The sequence below is a fragment of the Botryllus schlosseri genome, chromosome 9, assembly GCF_051294905.1.
Source record: "Botryllus schlosseri isolate E-star chromosome 9, Bs_hap1, whole genome shotgun sequence".
NCBI classification, from domain to species: domain Eukaryota; kingdom Metazoa; phylum Chordata; class Ascidiacea; order Stolidobranchia; family Styelidae; genus Botryllus; species Botryllus schlosseri.
The window spans coordinates 9,098,056-9,120,867 of record NC_137244.1 but is presented as its reverse complement, the minus strand read 5'-3'; positions in this window follow the sequence as shown (position 1 = coordinate 9,120,867).

Here is a 22,812-nt window from a genome sequence, read left to right as displayed (position 1 = left end):
AACCGAATACTCGAGTGGCGAACACGTGGTCCTATCGTGTGCGAGGAATATCAGTGGTTGATATAATCAGCCCTAAAACGATTTCTGGTTTCCATTCTACAGAACCTGCCACGCATTACCACTAAAAGTAACGGGCATGTCGAACTACTTTGATGTATACCGTGCATCTAGGGCAAATGAATCGCCCACGAAACGATCAGCTTCCATAAACAAGCTGATGAGCAGACTTCTTTATGTCAACGATGCTCGGAAACGCCACAAAACCTTCAAAAGCTCTCTCGTGACATGCGCGAGTTATCATCATTACAAGCTCACCATATTTACAGTAAGATGCGTTGGTAATATTACTGGAGTAAATGTTCGATGGAAGAGATTTCACAAGTGATAAGACTTTCACGAAAGAAGAAAACAATGGGCCGTGAAGTTGTACATATCAGAAATGAATCGCGAATATGCAACCTTACGGGACTTCAAAAAGTTGTCAATAGAACCATAGGTGCAAAGTTACGGCTCGTCACTATATATACGAGATGGCGGCCATCTCGTATAAAAAGCTTAAAAGCCACAATAATTGGTAATCCGTGATTAGTAGGGCAAGTTTTCGCAACTTTCTGCAACAAGTTTGGGTAGGCTATTGTTAAAGTATTATTTCCACTTGGCAGATTTGAAAGGATTTCATGACTTCCATAACAAAATGAACCGCAGTGCATGGTTTAGTACTTATATATTGAAGGAACGTAAGAATGCGAAGGCCTTCTTGGAGTAGTTGAGTATGAATTATGATCACAGTCTTCGCTTACTTACACAAAAACGCACAAATCATTCAGCAAATATACACAATATTGCTTAAACATCCCAACCATACATAAAGCATATAGGGCATAGGCCTACCTGTCTGAGACTACCAATAGCTAGCATAAATTACGAATTTTGAATTTCCGTTGGATATCAGCCAAGATGACATTACTTTTGAGATCAGTACGAATTATTTCCTTCATCAACTACCTGTTTTGCATATAAACGAGACATACAACAGGAGGCTTGGTACTTCTATGGCAATAAGTGCTTATAGTCCCCACTGTCGGAGCACATTTGAAATAGTTATTTGAATATATTACCATTTACGCAGTATTGGCGAGTGCTGGTCCAGATCAGTAGTAAAAGTCACATTGTCGATTTGCGCAAAACTGCTCGCAAAATTTCATGGGTAACGCTTAAAACAGTGTTTCCCTGACTTTTACGCCTCCTAATCCCCTCCTACTATCGACAAAATTTGTTTGGTTCATTGCACAGTCACCAAGATGTCGCGTAGACTTTCTGTGTTGATCTAATTTATTGGCATCCCGCTACACATACACCATATGTCCAGTGGCGAGATAGCGTAGTGGCGTATTCCACAAGACCACAACTGTAACACCAATGGGTTGCGGGCTCGAGTCCAACCGAGGTCGACTCCAGAATTGCAACTTAACGGTTGGAGGTTTATCTAGGCTTCTGCTCGCCATCTCATCCGTGTAAGCGGTGTCGTATCAAAGCCTAGAAGTGGGCCGCGCTAGAAGTCGGTATTTACTGAATAAAAATGAGAAAACTGGCCTGGTGTAAATGACCAAGGACCGAAGAAGTCGACCAACACCATGAATTCCAGAAACGACAACAACTATTTGTCAGATTCACATTTCGTATACGAATTCTAGGACAGACTCAAACAGCAAAAACAATCGTACAAGGCAGCTTATCTTCCAATTCCAAACTATCACACATCGTTTTGGTGCGATTTGCGCTTAAAACTTCATCGTCCTCGCTGTATAAGTGAACGAAGTGTCAGGTGAAATTGTACGGCCACCAGAGGGTGCACGAACCCAAAATTAGGATTCAAGTTTGTTATTAGATATTTGGCAGCACATATAAGGACCACTTTTTGAGATTAGAAAATTTTTAAATTTCACTCCACCCTTTTCTGGATATAATGCTTAAACTTGTGAATTTTAGCCGATTTTCGATGAAAATGATTGACGAATTAATATTAATATAACATTTACGCAATATGCGACAGAAGAAAATTAGTTCAATCATTATATACCGATATCCTTATACACCGTTAATATTTAATAATAATATATAAGGGAGAGTTTCTCTTTTCAGGTTTGAAAACTAAATGTGATGTTGAATTATGTCTGGCATGCATCACCAGAGGTGGTCAGTAACGAAGTACTTCTACTTTTTAGAAGTACTCAAGTAGTTTCCCTCTACTTGTGGTACTTACTCACGTAGATCTGATTTTCGCTACTTCTACTGCGTAATATTTTGTGATATTCTTACTTACTTTTCGCTTATTTCAGTTTGTCAAGAAGAAGTAGTCCAATCTTCCAATCAGGAAGATATCCTGAGGAGTTTCGGGGCTGCTTTCACGGAGTACCAACAGTTAATTTCAATAAAGGTTGGGTAAAGCCCTGAATTTTCGTCGCGCTTCGCGCGCAGTAAATACGGAGTGATCAGTATGATTTCACGAAAGTATCGGTGAATATAATTTAGGTACCGGGTTGGCGTGGTTCCGTTCACACACCACATTGTCGCCCTTCGCCCAAATGAAATAATTCATCACAGTATATATGGCTCATCATAACGTTTGAATCTGATGTTTCGCAATCTAGCATTTACTTGTCATATCGTAGTATAGCATGTCCATGACGAGTCCAAACCCGGAAAAGTGGACTCTGACTTTTTTGTTAGTTTTAGAGCTGTTTTAGCATACCACCTTTGAAACTTTCTGGACTGAAGGCATGAATTACATGTTCCGCTTTTATAAGTAGTATTTATCTTTCACTTTCAATTCCCAGTATCATGTACTTTGAGTTATAATTAATACCAGTTCTTTTGTCTGGATAACATACATGTTGAAGTATAAAAGCAAGTAATGCCTTTAATTTCCGGAAATAAAGCTACACAATATGGCATTTTTACGGTCCACCATATTTTTCATTAACGTTTACTAATCGCGCAAATTGTTTACACCGTATGCTATACAACTTCTCCGTATTGCTCTTCGACTAAATTACGGGCCTTATAATATGGGGGATGGCGTCATACCATGCTATTTTCTAAAACGTGCTGTTCGAGAGAACAGAGGATTAGTATTGCATTTCCATATGAATACTATCATTTTAATCCCATGATGTGGACGAATGCTTATGCTATCGAAAATTGGGTACCTGCTGGTATGCATTAATATGAATCAAGCTCGTCAACTTTCGCATAGCTCAATTTGCACCTTTTTAACAATCCATGTGAACGAATTAGGATCGTTCAGATTGCTGAGAAGTAATTCCATCTGGGCAAGCAAGCGTGACGACGGGTGTTGCGTATCTATCCGTAGGTGAGTTATCTATAGTTAATCAGTAATCTGTACCTAGCAATGACATGCGGTAAAGTGTCTTCTCGTACGGCTATGACGTCCTCGAAAGACGACACGAAGTAATTATCACGTCACAAGACCTCGCTTACCCATACAAAATGACAGTTCCGAGTGACTGCTACAACCGAGCCATTCGATAGTTTTCGGAGCCGGAACAGTGATATCAATGAGCTCCGGAGCTGGAGCCGGAGCTAATTTATAATAAAAGATAATTTGATTAATTCAATACCATCCCCGAGTGGACTATTTTCAATTCAATTATCTTACAATATTTATATGATGAGGGCCTATGGTAGGCCTACCATGGCCAAATCAAGCAAAATAGTTGGCCCAACTAATCCCTTGACAACAGAAACACGTCTACATATATAGAGTCTGTATATCATAGTTACATGTGGTGTTTTATCGATATAACGAGGTATTTGAAAGTCAAAATGTGGATTTGCGTGTAATATGTATGTGCCATCAATTTTGTAAGTTTAGGCGTAAATCGAAACGTGATTTTACGCCAACATTTGAGTTGGTATAATCTATTTGTAGTCTTGAAGGTGAAGACGAAACATTCTTTGTCGGCTTGCTGTAGCTAAGATTATTAGTACACAACAAAACAAGTGGAAAAATTTGAGTTTTTGAACGTATGTCTCATAGGTCTCATGGTCGCGTGCCTTTGGACCCACCAGGTCGGGACCGATGATACATACGTTCGATCAACAAATTTTAAACGATAATAAATATTTTTTGAAAAGGCGGATATCCATGTAAATGTCCGCGATAGGTAGAGCTTGGATCAAATGTTGAGTCAGCAAAAGATCTGCTATTCTCGGCAGAAGATTGGTGGGCCAGAGATCATTTTGCAATTTTTGATCCATGGGTACCCCATCTCCCCTACCTAGTTCGCAGTGATCTGTATGAAGAGGGATCAACTTCTCTCGTTGAGCGAGACCTTGTAGATGGGAAACGTTGTCGACCGAATTTATCGGACGCACATTTCTCGAAAAGCAATCGTGATCACGTACCTCGTTTGTCCACTTCAGTTGACAAACATCTGATATCATGGATTTCCATTCGCTAGGAATCAGCGTAGTGTCTTTGTCTTTGTCTTCCATCTTATCGTTGAAAATATTTGCTGCTGCACCTTTGCCAGCTGATCCGGTAGTTCGTTATGAGCAGGGATTCAGATCAATGTTGTGTCGATGCCCCTTGATGACAGACAAGAAGCTTTGCATGATGCTTACTACGACCACCATATTTTATTACTCGAGTCTTCCGTCGATTGCTTTGACTGCACCTCGGCTGTCTGTAAAATAGCAGCATTTGGGTTTGGTGGTTACGACTTACGATATGCTCATAACAGGCTTTCCTTCATGTCGAACGAGTCGAACGATCGAGCTGGAGGCTAGTCTTGTGACCTGAAAATAAATAATTGCAAGTATGTTATGACGGCATGGCGGTTAACTTATCGGAAAGAATAAATCAATATCGTAGCTAATAAAATATGCGGATTGGAGAGATGACATGGTAAATTTTGACACAACGTCCGTCTCACAAGCATCACTTTAGCTCTACAATGGGCTGTGGAAAACAGCAATTCCTATACACTAATACTTGTGGACTGTTTGAGCGCAATTCAAGCGATCGACAATATTTCTGGGCGATCGCATCACCTCATAGTACCAATTTTACAAACGATCCATCGGATATCGGAGGCAGGATACGAGATCTCTATTGTTTGGATACCTGGTCATTATCAAATTCCCGGGAATGAAAATGCAGATGAATTGACCAGACAACGAGCGAGCTAAGTCAGTTCGCAAACGAATGAATTCAAACCTTCCGTACGTGACATCGCAGCTTCGCGTCGCAAGGCGTGCGTCGTAATTTTGGGATAAGCGCTATTCACAATAGGACAAGTCACAACAATGTTTTCCAACCGTTTATCACGGAGCAGACGTGAATGGACTACCGAAAAGGTATCGAGCGATTTTGTTTCGACAACAACCGGACATTGCGGACTACAAGCGCACCCATTCAAATTGGGAATGACAGATTCAGCCATTGCTCTGCGTGCCGTCAAGAAGAGAGTGTCACCCATCATTTATTGACATGTTGCAATTATAGACACCAGAGAAGAGTTCTCATGGACACGACAAGGAGGAAGACTATCGCTCCCACCGCAACGAACTTGTTGACTGACGCGCATATTCTGCCATACGTTGTGGAATTTGTTCTCGCTACGAAGCCATACATTTGAGTTTAAATTTTGTAATGTAATGCAGGGCTCTTCAACCGGGTGTACCGTACACTGTAGGCTATACCTAATTTTCAGAAGGGTGTACCACTCCGATGTAGCGTACAGGGCTGTACCAGATCCGCATTAAAATGGACCGATGCCTTAGCTGTAGCTATCACAATAAACAAGCGAATTTATGCTTTAGAACAGTGGTTCCTAACCTGGGGGGCGTGAAAGCATCCGAAGGGGGGTGCGAAGAAGCGGCCAACTGAAATTTTTTTCGCGCTCTGGGCGATTTACCTCCAATTCACGCGTGTTTCTTTATATATTGACCGTATTTCATATTTTTGAATTCTCTCATCAGCAGTCATAACCTTCCATGCTATCAAACAATCTGTTGGGGCTGCTATCATCCCGGTTGGATTTTGTGATATGACGATAAGGGGGGCGCGAAATTTTTCACTATCATGAAGGGGGGAAAAAGGTCGAGAACCACTGCTTAAGAACATGCTGACCGGGTGTGCAATATCGTACATATCAGCTTTACGTAACTTGCAAGTTACGTTCCTTTCGCGATGTCACAAGCAAATCTTTCCCCTCATCATTTAAACGTTGGTAACGGACTTATTGGTTCCTTTTGGAGTAGAAAAGGATGGAGTTAACATGTGTTCCGCGTGCGATATCTGTCTATAATGATTCCCGAGGAAACCACCGCGAGAGCTCAGAAATATTGAATTGGTACTTTCTGCGAGATGCTTATAAATAGCGCAGTGTACATCATTGAAGGGGAGTAGCCAGGAAGTCTCGGAGAATCGAGTTTCAGAACCACTGCTGTGCTAGATGGTGGTCGGGTAACTTCGAGCCCTGATTATTATTTAGCATTTCAAATACGTTGCAGTTTTGTTCCTCTATATTTCAACAGGCTGGAAGTGGCCAGCCCGCAGACTAAAGTCTCATGCAGCCGTCAAGCAATAATTACGCGGTCCTCAACACCTATAATTAAACTAGCGTGTGTTGCAGACCGTCAATATGCATTTTGAATTATTGAATTGGTCCTTAAATATTTGAGGGATTTTCAACTTCAAAAATATTATTCATGCTTGGCGCGATCCTGGGTGACTTGGGTTTTTCGATTTTAATATAATAGTGTAATTTGTGTCCCACCGTACTGATGCGAATCGCAGAGGGATATGATGCACCCCATAAAGAAATACCAAGTCGGTGTGCATTTCACGAATGAAGGTTTTTCTAGTACGTTTGACCGTTTTTAATATATATTTTAACTATGCCTACACAATCCTAATGAGAGATCAAAGAACAACAACATGCAACAGAGTGATTGATAAATCCGGAAGATGCATCATCATTAATTTTGTGCCTAAAATTTTCGAAGACACCATCAGTTTTATCGTTTAATCTGATCACGTGGGGTAAGAATGGAGAAAAATTTGACAGTAATTTATGAAACAACCAATATTATTGACGAACTAGATTTCCCAGATGTAAAATGTTTTCGCGCACTGCACGACTAGAATAGGAGTCCAGATAACCTTTCCTTACAGCTATTGTCGCAATTGAGATACAATTGTGAAGTTCGCAGTAGCCAATTTAACACGGGTATGTGACGTCCAGATGGGCCAAGACGACTCTCCGCCGGCCATGCGGCCGTGTGCTATATATGGAATGAAAGCACGGCCATGAACAACAAGGAAGTGGAACAATCGTGCATTAGACTTACTATACGGAATCGGTGAGATATCTGGTCAGTGGTGTACGAGTTTTGAATAAACGTTAAAATGGTGTACCACGACCAGGGATGTGGAGTCGGAGTCGTGGAAAAATTACTGACGGTAGTCAGAGTTTGTGAAAATGACCCTGGCTCTGACTCCGACTCCGACTTCTTTATTATGGAAACAATTGCTTTCAAAGGTACCATTAAATTAATAATAATAACTAAAATAGGATTTTGATGTATTAATCACTGTTATTAGTAACGATATAGATCAGGGGCGGCCAACCCGTCGCCCGCGGGCCAAATGTGACCTGCGTGAAGGTATTGTGTGGCCCGCGAGGTAATTCTCGAAATTAGTCATAACATCAGGTAAATGTGCAAGGCCAACCAAAATTTGATCAGCCTCACCGCGAAATTTGACGATGAATAAAACATCAGTTCCGACGCATTGGTGTAACCAGGGGCCAGCCACATTTATCGCAGATCTTCGTATTTGACCATAAAGTAGAATATTTCGTAGCAGAGTTATTTGACTTGAAATTTTTCGTAGCACTTCGCATGATTTATTGTCATTCAATTTCTTGCATTTAGTATTGGAGCTCCCTCCTGAAAATTATAAATGCGCGTAATTTACAGAATTGAGTCCAACTATATTCGCAATTAGAAGATAACTTGTCGTCCAACACATGACTTCGCTTGTGCGCTCGCAGCGAGATCGTCGGCGATGAACCATTTGCACAAAATGATGGAGGCATGTTCACTGAAACCTTCGATATTGCAATGTCTAAACGCCGAATAATCCTGTCATTTCCAAATGAGCCCAGTGGTATACAGATACGACCCCCAACAGGCCTATATGCAAATAACATATCAATCGATCGAATTTATTCATTACCTTTGAAAAATTTCGCGCGTGGCGCGACCAGGACATGAATGCACACTACACACTGCACAGTTGCACACAAAGTTCATGACATAATTGTTCTCAGTTTTAAAGTGCAGTAATATAAGTATTGTTTTTAACGTTTCGTTCAAGTTTGGCCAACCCTGATATAAATAAAATTGGACATGATTTGCAAATTACAATTCAGTTGCATAGAGGAAGAGAATCGCATCTTCACGATGCAGTCACAAATTGATGCAATTTTTGAAATTATACTATGATACTGGGACATAGTAAATACATCATCCGGTTTTGTAAAATGGATGTAAATATAACCAAACGCTGCTTCCCACTTGACAAACTTAAAAATATTTGTAGTGCAGCTTAGCTGCTTGGGTCGAACAAATGATTAAGAAAGACTGCATGTCATAGTCCTTGAATACTTGAGTAACGTCATGTAGACTAGACATATATGCTTTTTCACTACTTCCTAAACTCCGTTTCTGACAAATGTTATGTTAGTAGTGAGAGTGTGTGTGCTTGTAATCAGTAAAGTGTGTAATGAGAAAATTAATAAGTTAGATCTCTCTATTAGTTGCTGACTCATACACAAGGGCTACACTTCGATTTGTTATCTACATTTCAATTATACAGGATTGGATTTATGTCACGTTTGAATGATTCATAGATATTAGGATATTAGAGAGTCTGGCATGTTATACAAACTTATAAAATAAGAAAAAATAGGATATTTAGAAGGCATTCTTTCGTGTTAATTGCTTAGTGAATAATTCGAGCTGTGCCGCAATGAAACAATTTTACATGACAACATTAATCATATGTTTGCATATGTTTAATGGTTATATGAGAGCCAATTGAACGTCAATGTGGCAGATAATTTTCGAAGTAAATTGGTATGATATGATAATATGACGTCACTAGCATGAAACTTCGAATGAGAGAGGGCTCAGTGCACCATTCCTAGGTGGTACACGAACTCCTTCTGTTGCAGAGTTTCGGTTGGTGTATTTTGGTAAAAGTCGACTCCAAGGCATATACAAGTGGAAGTGTGCACGGCCGGAGTCGGAGTGTCATAGTCGGAGTTGGAGTCAGAGTTCTTTTGAAAAATTAGTCGGGGCCGGAGTCGGAGTACGAGTTTGAGTCGGTATTTTGGAAATGTGTGGAGTCGGAGTCAGGGCTGTGGAGTCGGTAAATTTTACCACCGACCCCGGCTCCGACTCCGACTCCACACATTTTCAATATACCGACTCCGACTCCGACTCCTGGGTCTTTAAACGTACCGACTCCGACTCCCGACTCCGACTCCAGCATTATTACCAATTTACTTCGAAAATTATATTCCACATTGTCGGTTGAATTACTATCATACAACCATTAACCATATGATTTACGATGGTGTGCTAAATCGTTTCATTGTGGCACAGCTCGAATTATCCACCATGCAATTAACATGAAAGAAAGATTTGCTAAATATACTTCCTTTTCCAGGTTTTTATAACATGGACTCTCTAATATCCTGAAATGTATGAATCATTCAAATATGGTAGATATTAGGGATGGTGTGAACGTGAGGTTCACGTTCGCGTTCTGTGTGTGGACCTCGGAAATTCAGAGGTTCGCGTTCACAACAGAACCTTGATAGGTTCTGCACTGTGAACCTTTTTCATATATATTTTCAATTTTCACTTCATTATGACATCTTCAGTACAAATTTATTGCATTTCAACTGCTGGCCACTCTGTGCATGCCGCTGGATGCAGAAAAAATCAACACGAAACGAATATGCACCTTGACAATCTCAAAAATTTTACTTGCTTTGTTATAAAGTTTGCTCCAAATATCCTGATTTCCGTTTGTGAATATTTAGCGACTCTCTGCTAAGAGCTCGACTCGCAATCACACAACGTCACGAGCGAAATACACTACATGTAGTCAGCGAATGATGTTTATGTTTATTGTAACATAAAAAAAAAGTGCGATTGGGGTGTTGGCTACCGCTGTATAACTTGTTAATGGGATAATATCGGTAGCAAGTCTAGGAAACCTGTTTTACACTCTGCTCAAAATCAATGTAGCAATACTCAGAAGCTGAATACATTGTCCGGTCTGATCCAGACTGTTAAGGCGTAAGCATATATTCCATGGCAAGTCCTCATCGAAATTGTTGGCAAAGCGACGGATAATATTGATTTTATGGAAGTATTATATCATTTGATTGCCTCAGTTGATACATTAAGTGACGTTTAAAACGCCAATATGCACTTCAGCATTGTGACATTATGTGGCCCGGGTCTTCGCTAGGTATTGTATACATTCATATACGCTATCACTTCATTGATATATAGGGTTGGGATTAGCAATATGACGTCACGCGACGTCATGAGGTTCACGTTCGTGTTCACACAGAACCTTTCAAAAAGGTTCGCGTTCACACGAACCAGAACCTTTCAGAGGTTCACACCATCCCTAGTAGATATCCAATCCCGTATAATAAAAATGTAGATAAAAAATCCAAGTGTAGCTCTTGTGTATGAGTCAGCAACTAATAAAGAGATTGAACCTACACTAATTTTGTCATTGCATACTATACTGATTACAAGCACACACACACTCATACTACTAATAGACATTGGTCATAAATGGAATTTAGTTAAGTAGCCAAAGACCATAGCCTATGTCTAGTCTACATGTACTTAATCAAGTATTCACGGATTGGGACTTGCAGTGTTTCTAATCATTTGTTCGACCCAAACAGCTAAGCTACACTACAAATATTTTTAATTTTGTCAAGTGGGAAGCATCGTTTGGTCAAATTTACATCATTTTTACAATCTTACAAAACCAGCCGATGCATTTGCCCTGTCACAGTATCATGGTATAATTCCAAAAATTGCATCAATTTTGACTGGCTTGCGAAAACGCATATTGCTATTTTCTTCCCCGGTGCAACTGAGTTGTAATTTGCAAGTAATGTCTAATTTTATCTATATCAGGGGTGGGCAACTTTTTCGGCCAAAGGGACACATGAGATTTACGAACCATTGCGCGGGCAACTGGAATGTCGATAACCTTTTTCTAGTCGTCCGATGGCAGCGAACCGAATTAGGTAAGATTGCAAACAAGACTTATATAAATACGCTCTAAAATTGATAACAATATGTCATGCAACTGTGCAGTGCGCAATCAGGCCGTGGTCGCGCAAAGTGCGAATTGTTTTTGAAAGATAATGTCTGAATTATATCAATAAATATGTCGCTAACATACATTGGGGGTCGCATCTGTATACTACAGGGCTCATTTGGCAAGGACAGGATTATTCGACGTTTAGACATTGCAAAATCGACGGCACCAGTGAACAATTGAACATGCCTCTATCATTTTGTTGAAATGTTTTGTCGACGATCTCGCTGCGAGTGCACAAGCGAAGCCGCATATTAGACGACACGTTATCTCCTAATTGCGAATATAGTTAGACTCAATTCTGTGAATAATCTATATTTATAATTTTCAGAAGGGGGCTCAAATACTGAATGCAAGAAATCTAGTGACAATGAATCATGCGAAGTACTGAGAAAATTTTCAAGTCAAATACATCTGCTTTGAAATATTCTACTAGGGATGGTGTGAACGTGAGGTTCACGTTCGCGTGCTGTGTGTGAACCTCGGAAATTTAGAGGTTCACGTTCACAAACGAACATTGGTAGGTTCTGCACTGTGAACCTTTTTCTTATCAATATTCACTTCAATATAATATCTTTGGTTGAAATTTAATGCATTTCAATTGCGCGCCACTCTATGCGTGGCGCTGGCAGCACAACAAAATAAACTCTAAACGACCATACATCTTGACAATCGCAAAAAATTTACTTGCTTTGTTACAAAAGTTTGCTCAAAATATCCAGCTTTACGTTTGTGAATATTTAGTGACTCTCTGCTTTGAGCTTGACCCGCAATCACACAACATCAAGACCAAATACACTATACAGTAGTCAGTGAATGATGCTCATTCAACCAATCAATGAACTTGATATCGTTATCTGATGTGACAAAACAAATCCTGCAAGAGTACGGTGCCAATCTTCATATGTTCATTGTATCATAAAAACCAAATCCGTGCGACTGACGTGTTGGCTACTGCTGTATAACTTGTTATTGGGGTAATATCGGCAGCAAGTATAGAAACCCGTTTTACACTCTGCTCAATATCAACGTAGCAATACTCAGACGCCGAATACATTGTCCGATCTGGCCTTGACCGTTACGGCGTGAGCTTATATCCCCTTGTAAGTCCTTGCAAGCCAGACTGTTCAGAGTCAAGTGTACCTGTTTGATGCTGGTGTGGTCAGACTAGATGACCTTCACGGTCTTATCGATCATTCCTATCTAATACCGAATAATGTGCACGCATATTTTCTGTACCACCATCACTGCCGTTTGTTATGTATTTTGGTTCGATGAAAATAAAGACTCTCTCTCTCTCTCTCTCGTCGAAATTGTTGGCAAAGCGACGGGAGATATTGGTTTTATGGGGTTATTATATCATTTGATTGTCCCGGTTGATACATTTGGCGAAGTGTAAAACGTCAAAATGCATTTCAGCATAGTGGAATTATGTGGCCCGAGTCGTCGCTAGGTATCGTGTACATCAATATAGGCTACCACTTCACTGAAATGTAGGGTTGGAATTATCATTATGACGTCGCGAGGTTCACGTTCGTGTTCACACAGAACCTTTCAAAAAGGTTTGCGTTCACACGAACCAGAACCTTTCAGAGGTTCACACCATCCCTATATTCTACTTTATGGTCGTATACGAAGATCTGGGATTAATGTGGCTGGCCCCTGGATACGTTAATGCGTCAGAACTGTTGTTTTAGTCATCACCAAATTTCGCGGTCATGCTAATCAAATTTTGGTTGGCCTTGCAATTGTACCTGATGTCATAAATAATTTCGAGAATTACCTCGCGGGTCACACCTAACCTTCTCGTGAGCCAAATTTGGCCTGCGTGCCACGGGCTGGCCGCAACTGATCTGCATGGTTATTAATAACAGTGATTGGTGGTACATTAAAATTCTATTGAAAATTCTTTGAAAGCAAATGTTTTTATGATAGAGAAGTTGGAGTCGGAGTCGGAGTTGAAGTCAGGGTTATTCTCACAAACGCCGACTCCGACTCCAGTCAGTATGTTCCCCACGACTCCGACTCCGACTCCATCAAGCGAAAATCACCCAGACTCCGACTCCACCGACTCCGACTCCGACTCCACAGCCCTGACCGGAGTCCAAGTTGGAGTCGGTGGTAAAATTTACAGACTCCACAGCCCACGACGAGAAAGTTTGAAGAGCACTGATGTAATGCACACCCCTAGATTTCAAATGGACTTTTGTATATGGCGAACAAAACCACTTGCGTTATAATCGCCGATCAAATAGTTATCAGCAACAACAACAAAAAGCATCAGTGATGAACAAAAAAAACTCCGAATAAATATACTGGGAGTATGCTGACCAGCGATGGTGAAAAAGGCTTATTATGTATGATGTATATATAATTGGAAATGTTGCGTACAACAGTGAACGGTTTTTTCACCATGTCGGTTCGGTTGGCAGGGGATAGTTCAAGAGGGAGTTTAGGATATAATGCTTAATATCTATTTTCTAATAAATTTTCGATGGAAAGAATTGACGAATTAATATTACTAAAACATTTCCTACTGTCACGCAATACACGACAGAAGAAAATTAGTTTAATTCATCATATAATGATATCATTACACACAATATTAGTAATGTATCGGGGAGATTTTCTTTTTTTCAGGTTTGAAAACTAGGTCTATGTGGTGTTAAATTATGTCTGGCACCCATCACAGATGAATAATCCTATTGCATACAGCATGAGTTTACCATACGTCCTCCTATAAGAGGATTTGTCATCCTTTTTAGGGTTTTTGAAAATGTCCTCCTTTTTGAGATTCTGTCCTCTTTTTCGAGAATATTTGTCACATTTACGGTCAAATTCGGCTAAGATGCCCTAAATCAGCCCCGAAGTGAAGCTCCGGCGGGTAATTCGGGAGCTGAGGAAAGTTGACCTTTTTTTATAGTCAACCGACCACGAAGTGGGAAAATTTTACCCTTTTTTAAAGCTATTTCTCCGATATTCTAAGTTTGAAAATTTTGAAAAGTGTCCTCCTTTCCCGATTCCAAATATGGTAACCCTAATACAGCATCCTGCACTGAGTTGGAAGAATGCCCTAGTTTTGCATCGCCATATTCCGTAAATTGTAGAATGCCGTCTCTTGGTACATTTCGTACCGTTCATGACGGACAGGAAATAAAATTAATTTCAATCATCTTGCCGTGGGAATTTATACGTCTTCTACTATAACGACGATGGTGTCCTCCATACAAATCACCGAAACTTTGATACATAGTGACATGAGGCCTCTTGACTTTCGTCACAGTTCTGTAAGATTAATCAACCAACGCATGATCAAATGACAGAAATGTATTCGATCATCGACACGGTTTGCTGCTTTCTGCATGGTTTTAAAGCAACCATTCCACCTGAAACGCTCAAAAGCCTATATAGTTACACAATTATTTGCAGAGTAGCGTATGCAACGGCGTACGTCACCATACCAAAACATTGGTATTGCTCTGTTGCGGTTTCCATTGAGCTCTTGTTTTGTTATAGTTAGGTGGGCAGGAATTAAAAAGTCACCGGACCCAATTAAGCGTCGGTGAATTTAATGTGGTGACGCTCATATTCGAATACTAAAATAAGTTATTTCGATATACTGATGTGATGTGGTAAACTCTTCCTCTTCGTATGGTTTAGTTGTAGTCAATTGAGGAAATTTCAATGCTCAACTAATGTGGCAAAAGGATACTTCGAGATTTTCAGCGGTGGTCAGTAATCAACAGGCCGTGTTATTTTTGGCATTTCAGGAGCCAGATGCCAAAACTGCCAAAAAAAAAATTTGAAAGTGCCAAAAATAAGCAATTTTTGACATATGCCAAAAATAACACGGCCTGCCAAATAGTGTATTTCGTTCATGGTGTTGTGTTAACAGGACCGCGTTACAAGCGAGAAGAGCGTTTGTGAAAGGCAGGTTTCTTAATCTGGGTCCAGCCCACCCATTAGGGGTGAAAGCATGGTGTCCTAAATGGTGTGGGCACAGCGAGATTGAACGGCTGACTGCATTTGGTTTACGTCATACTTTCCATTTGTCCAAAGGCAATTTTACGACCATTTTTGACCGGCTTGTCGAGCGCTAAATCTGATAAAACGGGTATCAATGAGAAGCGGCCGCAGTACTGATTATTAAAATATAAATTATATTCTGCTCATGGAACTGGAACTCCCGAAATCAACCCCGATTTTTGCATTGTGATCGAGTTGAACATTGTGACGCAACAAACTGTCTGGCTATTTCTGAGCTGCATAGTCTCGTTTTGCCAGACAGTCTTGTTGCGTCAATGTTCTTAAACAAGCTAACCTTCCCAGGACTCTTCCATGCGAGTTGGTAATATTAAAGCCGCCTGAAGTGAAAAAATGTCCTCCGAAAATATATCGGTACACTAAAGGAGAAATGATAGTCGGGCTACTACATAGAATGTGTTGAGAGACAACACAGGAAACTCCTGGAAAAGGATCAGGAAGAAAATTATTTCCGCGATGAGGTCGATGGCACTGGCGAAGTGATCTCTTTTCATGATGCATGGAAGCCGGTTCGGCCCTCCAAAGATTTTGAAGCTCTGAAAACCTTTCGTGGATGACTGGCAACATTCTTTCCCTCAGCGGCTACTGTTGAAGCCGATATTTCCCAGATTCGCTGGGCAAGAAATGAATTTAGGAGAAACTTAGCTGACCTGGGTTTGGAAGCACTGCTACAGTGCAAACGACTTAAGTCTATTCAACAACTGTGACAATCAGCTGTTGAGCGTGTTTGTTAGGCTTTTCTTTTTTTTTTTGCTTATTGGCACCGATTCCGATGGATACTGCACATTTTGTGGTATCGTTTGATATAATTAACCAATGAAATCGTTAGGTTTTTTCTTCTCTGTTTGTTGGCACTGATTATACGTGGATGCTGCACATTTCGTGGTGTCTTTTGACAAACTAGCCCAAATAAAGCGTTTTTGTGACTAATCAAAATACACCAACCAAAACTCTGTCAACAAAAGGAGTTCGTGTATCACCTAAAAATAGTGCATTGAACGCTCTCTCATTCGAAATTTCATGCTGGTGACGTCATATTTTGTGATACGACTGTTGATATACAATGTTCTTTCCAATTCTCAACTAGTTGCTGACGATTACCCCTGACGAGTGTCAGCCGAAAATATTCGGGTTCATTTCAATATGCATATACTATTTAACTGTATATTGAAGTTCTGTACCTCCAAGAAGCTCTTGTGACTAATTCGAGGCTGAAACTATCTATTTAGAGGACGATGCCAAAACTGCCAAAAATAAAAATCGAAAAATGCCAAAAATAAGTTATTTTAGGCAGTTTTGGCATATGCCAAAAATAACACGGCCTGGTAATCAAGCACTTCTAATCTTCCGAAGTAGGCTACCCAAGCAGGTTTATGCCTATTTCACTACGCCCACTTCACTTATCCGAAAGGAGATAGAAAAATAGAAAGCGTCCCTGGTCTATAGGCACTGCTGGTCTACAGGCAAACATTATTTGATGGACTTTCCGTAATTATCACGAATTATATCTCGAAATAATACGGACAACCAGTTTCAGGCGCACACAAGCACTAGACATCTAGTGGATCTATCAAGAGTATAAACTATAGCATAGCATTAGACAGAGCACAGAAGAATCATTGCAACATTATGTGGTGTTGCTAGAAAATCTACCAAAGTAATTTGTCCATATAAAATCAGATAAAGGACAAGGCGATGTCAACAAGTGCGCGTTTCTATGCTGTAAAGTACACCAACAAACGCGTGATCAGGTAACAGACATTTCGTCGATCATCGACATGGTTTGTTGCGTTTGCAAAGTTTTAAAACATTCATTCTAGCTGCATTATAGTTGTGCAAGTGGGTGCAGTATGACGTAAAGTGAACAACGTCACGCCAGCGAAATGTTTGCATTTTGCCACAGTGCTTAGTTGTTGTTTCGTATTCGTAGTGTTGTGACATCTATTGTCACTTCAGACCAGGACGATACACAGGTTTTTATTCCTGGGCCTTGCCAAAAGGTTTTGTCATGTGTTAGTTTGTTAGTTACTAACTATAAGTAACTAGATAAGGAACTAGAAAGTCCGTAGGACACAAATCCTGCTGCAATTTAATTATATAGGTGGCACAAATCCGACAGAAATCTATTATTCGAATGATGTCATAAGTCATAACCTTCATTCACGATTCAGATTATGGCGCAAAATCTGCTGACCTAGACTACATGATGAACCAACGAATGCCTTCATGCCTGGTGACAGGGAAAGTTGATTTAGGGACGGCTTTCACCGCCATCCACGCAGGCAAAACTATGGTTCGATTTTAAGTAGTCGAATCGCCGGGGACAAATGTCCCTGGAAAGAGCAGATGAAGAACGTATACAATGAATCATACGAAACATAGCACGGAAGACACAACTGAAAGGGCAATAGGCGATGTGGATGCTATATTGAGATACCGCACTTGATCGTTTTGGCCTCCTGTGTGTTCATTGCATCGCTCGCATTTCGCCTTGCGTAACGCGTTGTGCATTGTAGATAGAAAGATCAGATAAGAAAAGGAATATCGTAATGCACGTCTGCAATCCACGGTCGATTTGACAGTAACAGATTTAGCTGGTTCATTTCATCAGTGCTAAGCTTGTGTATTTCCGTTCAAATTTCGCTAAGATAGTCATCATCGGCACATATAGTCTTGCGAAATCTAGCATGCGCTGCAATCGCGTGGAAATGAATTTCTAAGATAGTTTCAGTTGACTTCACGAGTAGCCTACCCCGGGACAACTGTGGAATAACTTATATGACGTAGGCCTACTACATTGTTCTTGCAATTAAACCTTTAGAAGAGATTACATATCGCTACTGTTAGTCTTGCGAATCCTAAGTTGTAGCTACGCCACATCGGATCATGGAGAGATCGCATTAGTAATCTGTGCAGAAGCCATCGAAATGTCAATCTCAATCGTATGCCATGCTTAGTAGGTTAGTGACATTTTGAGTTCCATATTGTTGAACCTTAGCCCATAGCCGCTATGAAATTTGAAGGTAAATTGATAGAGATTATGTCATGTGTCGAACAATTTGTTCGAAATAATTACGGATCGATCATGATCAAATTAAGGCCCTTTTCTGTACGGACAAAATTCTAGAGGCGAGAAAGTGACTTACACGAGTCATTGATTCATGGATGTACTTAAGCCAACGTTGGACAATACATTACAAACTGAATTTACGACCCATTAAGCGTTCGAGTGTGATTCAATTTCTGCATCCTCTGCATCAGCATTACTACGCAGCAAACCTGCTTAAATTCATTAATTCTGCATATGGAACTGTGAGACATCCCTCGCGATTTCAGAAATTCAATCGGGGTTTCGACCGATGAAGGATGGAATGCATTTGAAATAAGCTCCATTTTATAGTCTAGTGCAGTGATGCTCCCAACCTTTTTTTGCTATTTGTCAGGACCGCATTTCAGATTTCAGGGTACGTAAGGAGCCGCTTAAAAATACTCAAGTATGGGTATAGCTAACATTTTAAAGCATGTAGGCTAACTCAGGATACCACTGTAAGGCTAAGTCAAAAGCCTGCAAATAGACTTCTATGGACTCTATATCGATTTATATAAGCACTTATAGACTTATCGACACGTGCTATTCATTGAAACAAACCGCAAATGTATGTCATTGCGACAACGTAATATATACGTCCGACCACTCTTAGGGAAGAGAGCGTGCTCACTGCATATCAATAGTCGGGCAACTATGGCTCGCGGGCCATATATGGCTCTTTTGCGCATAAGATATGGCTCTTTGCGGAATTTATATTTGTGTGCTTAATTTATCAATAGTGCGACAACTTGTTAATAAATCTTCAGCACCACCAGTATAATTATTCTTGTGGCAGTAAAAGCATATTTTTGAGATGTTAATGCAGTGGCGTATTCGGGTTAGGGGCTCTGACCCCTTTTCAAAATCCCTAAATTTAAGTTGCTGTCGCTCCGGCGACTAATATCACCCACGAAGTCGATGAACCAACCACGAAATCTTGGATTGCACGATACGTTGTTTGATCTGAGATACTAGGTGATATGGCGATGCCTGTATCACAATGCATTTTTCATATGCACGTTGTCTTCCTGATCTAAGGTGAGAAATGAACTAACGCCGTAGCTATCCACGTTCTTAATTGATAACTTGGCTTTGTAGTCGCTGTTAAAATGCAGGCGTGTGGCCCAACGTTATGTTACCACCGCCGAATACGTTGAGAATGGAGAAGTCGAATCGGATTCAGTGCGACCATTACATTTGAACAATATCAGTAATTATAAATTCTATGATATGTATGATGAATTGCGCTATCACAGGTAAGGCATCGCGCGGCCACGCCTCACTTATGCCTTACCTCTGTTTTCACGCTTTATTTCCGAACAATAAATAGGCAAATTGCGTGATTTTGGTAGCAAAAATGTTTAAGAGCTAGTAGACAGGTCAGGAACTGTCTCACTTGCCTCCCATGACCCCTTGACCCCACGTCACTGACACATCACACATTACAGTGGGTATGTACACTGCTGCATAGTGACCATGGTTGGCTCCACCTAATAATCATAGATCCTCGCATTTAAGATTAGCATCAAGACGAACCTACGATCTCGTATGACTGAAGATAGTCTCAAATTTTGTATAATCTTAACCTTAACAATTATCAACCAGACTACAAAATCATCAGGAATGCCATGCAACAACAAAAGGTTGTTGATTGACTTGTATGGATGGAAAAATGGAAATATACGGTCAATATGGCTATTCGGACAAAAAAGGTTCTCGACCACTGGTGTATATTCACACCCAAACGGCCGATAATCGTCATTATTTCGCGGTCATAAATCCTACGTGCCTACGTGCATTTGCATACCTTTCCACGTTCCTATACATGCACCGATCCATCATTTGGATTAAAATGCTACACTTGATATATACCGCGGTGTAAGTCTGAGTTCTGGTTTCGTGTCCTATGGGTGTATAAGTATATTCACAGCCGTATTTCAGGGGAATGTACGTTGTGTAAGAGAGAGAGAGATGATATTCTTTTTCGCCTGCACCATCGATATGCTTTGACGACGGAGTTGCGATACGGCCCCATGAGGTCATCTAGTCTGCACCCCCGTTTTTTCCTCCTCCATGCTATCAGTGATTGCTGAGCGCATAGCAGGATAGCTGCGTATACCAATTTTCGAGTCTTTGGTATGACCCGGCCGGGGATCGACCCCACGACCTACCGCTCGAGAAGCCGGACGCATAACCATTACACTATCTCCCTTTTACGACTTTTACGGATATAGGTACACGATTAGTATTAGTCCGGATAACCTAACTTTACCATCTCCGCCCTACGAGTCACGGTTTGGAATCACCGGCCTAGTGCATTTGATCCAAACCGACGAAGTTGCTACAGCAAAATCAGCCCTTGTATACTGGAAATTTTATGAGTATACCGTGACATGCAGATTTATGTTTGATTGAGTGATAGGCGCCACTCGTCGGGATTAGCGATAATATGCACGAGAAGATATATGTGTAAATATATATCACGATAAATTTCACTGAACTAATCAATGGCAATGTTCCGAATGCATGTATGCTGAAGGTACTATCTAAATAGCTCAAGTGCTGTATTTTACATATGTATATTATGTATAGTATATGTGATTACGCGATAGATTATGTCTGCCAGCAATAAAATGCGGGCTCCAAGATTTCTGGAACCGACTTTAGAAATTGTTGACATATGGACGCAGAGCGTCACGGAACACGGTAGAGTAATCCTTACGATCGTACAAATGCACTTAGCATAGAAGTGATAACCAGCAGACTCAGTATATTGCTTTTCTGCCTGCTAGATAAATTGACTTGATTTAAAATCCTTATGACTGGAGAAATACCGAAGACATACATTGGAGCAGCTATTTCAGGCATAGGATAGTCACGTGAATTATGTTGACCATGCATGATCCTCACAAAACAGGCACAAAACGCGCTTAAAGTATTTCAGTTTGCGTAACTGTTGGCTACTGCATAGTTGTGGTCGTGTCCACTACCACTTCGAAAGTCTACGGTAGATTGTTGTACCATTAACTTTGAAAGACGGCTTTAGTAAATGTACTGCATTCATAGCCATAGCCAGGATAATAACATGGGAGTCACCAATGTATATGGGAGGGGCAGATTCGTTAATAGTGACATGACGTCCCGGATTTATTGTGACGTGGTCACATACATCTGACTTCACAATGACCAAGTCAGTCATAAATTTGGATGAGTGTAAATATCTACACTATATTTCATAATACCCTTACTTTGTTTATTAGCAGTCATTGTAGCAACAGCCAACATCTTAACAAATATATAGTAGTGTATAACTTGCATATTTGAAGTGTTAACTGAAATGTATATATTAAAGTATCGCCTATATTTAAGCATATATGGCACGGCAACAGCATATACCTAACGAACAGCAGACGTGCATTTTACGGGTGAATCAGTCACGGAAGCAATAATTCTGTTATAGAATGTATGGCTATTAAAGTACATGTGAAAGTAATAATGTCTACCAGTGCAATATCGAACGTGTGACGCGCAACGAACCCTTGCGTGGTGTGGCACTGCTGCTTAACTGAAGCGCTGCATTACACTTCGAATTTGACCAGAAGCTGTACAACAATTGATCTTTCGAAGCGCACACCCGTGAATTCGAGAAATAACGTTGTTGACACTGTTTATTTGTAGCCTGGAAGCACATTTAAACCAATGTAACGAAAATTAACGCGTGTAACCAACGTAACGATATCACTATATTGTCGCTTCATATCATGAAACGGCTGACTCCCATTATTCAGTACGCTAACTATGTGCTGCACACAGCCATTTGAGTTCTCGAATCCGAGTCGGCTATCAATTGCAATGATCCGAGGCGATTAGTGTAAGCCACTTTCTTTGGAGTACCGGAATTATACGGTCCTTGCCACGAATATTCGTTTATCAACGATAAATAAACCTTCGATTTCTTCGTCACACCACGGGGAGCCTGAAACGGTAATTGTAATTTACACAGCATCCAAGACATGTTACGAGGTTATGAATATTCATGAAACGACATTTTTGCGAAGTCGTGATTGACCCAAAGCATGTAAACAATATGTATTTATACAATAGTCATGGTCAAAGAAATTCATTTTTTTCTTCACGAAGTGTAATTTGTAATATTTTTTATGCAGCCCTGCGTTATAAAATGTAAATCTATTTCTATTTCCTTAGTCTTACTCAATTGTTA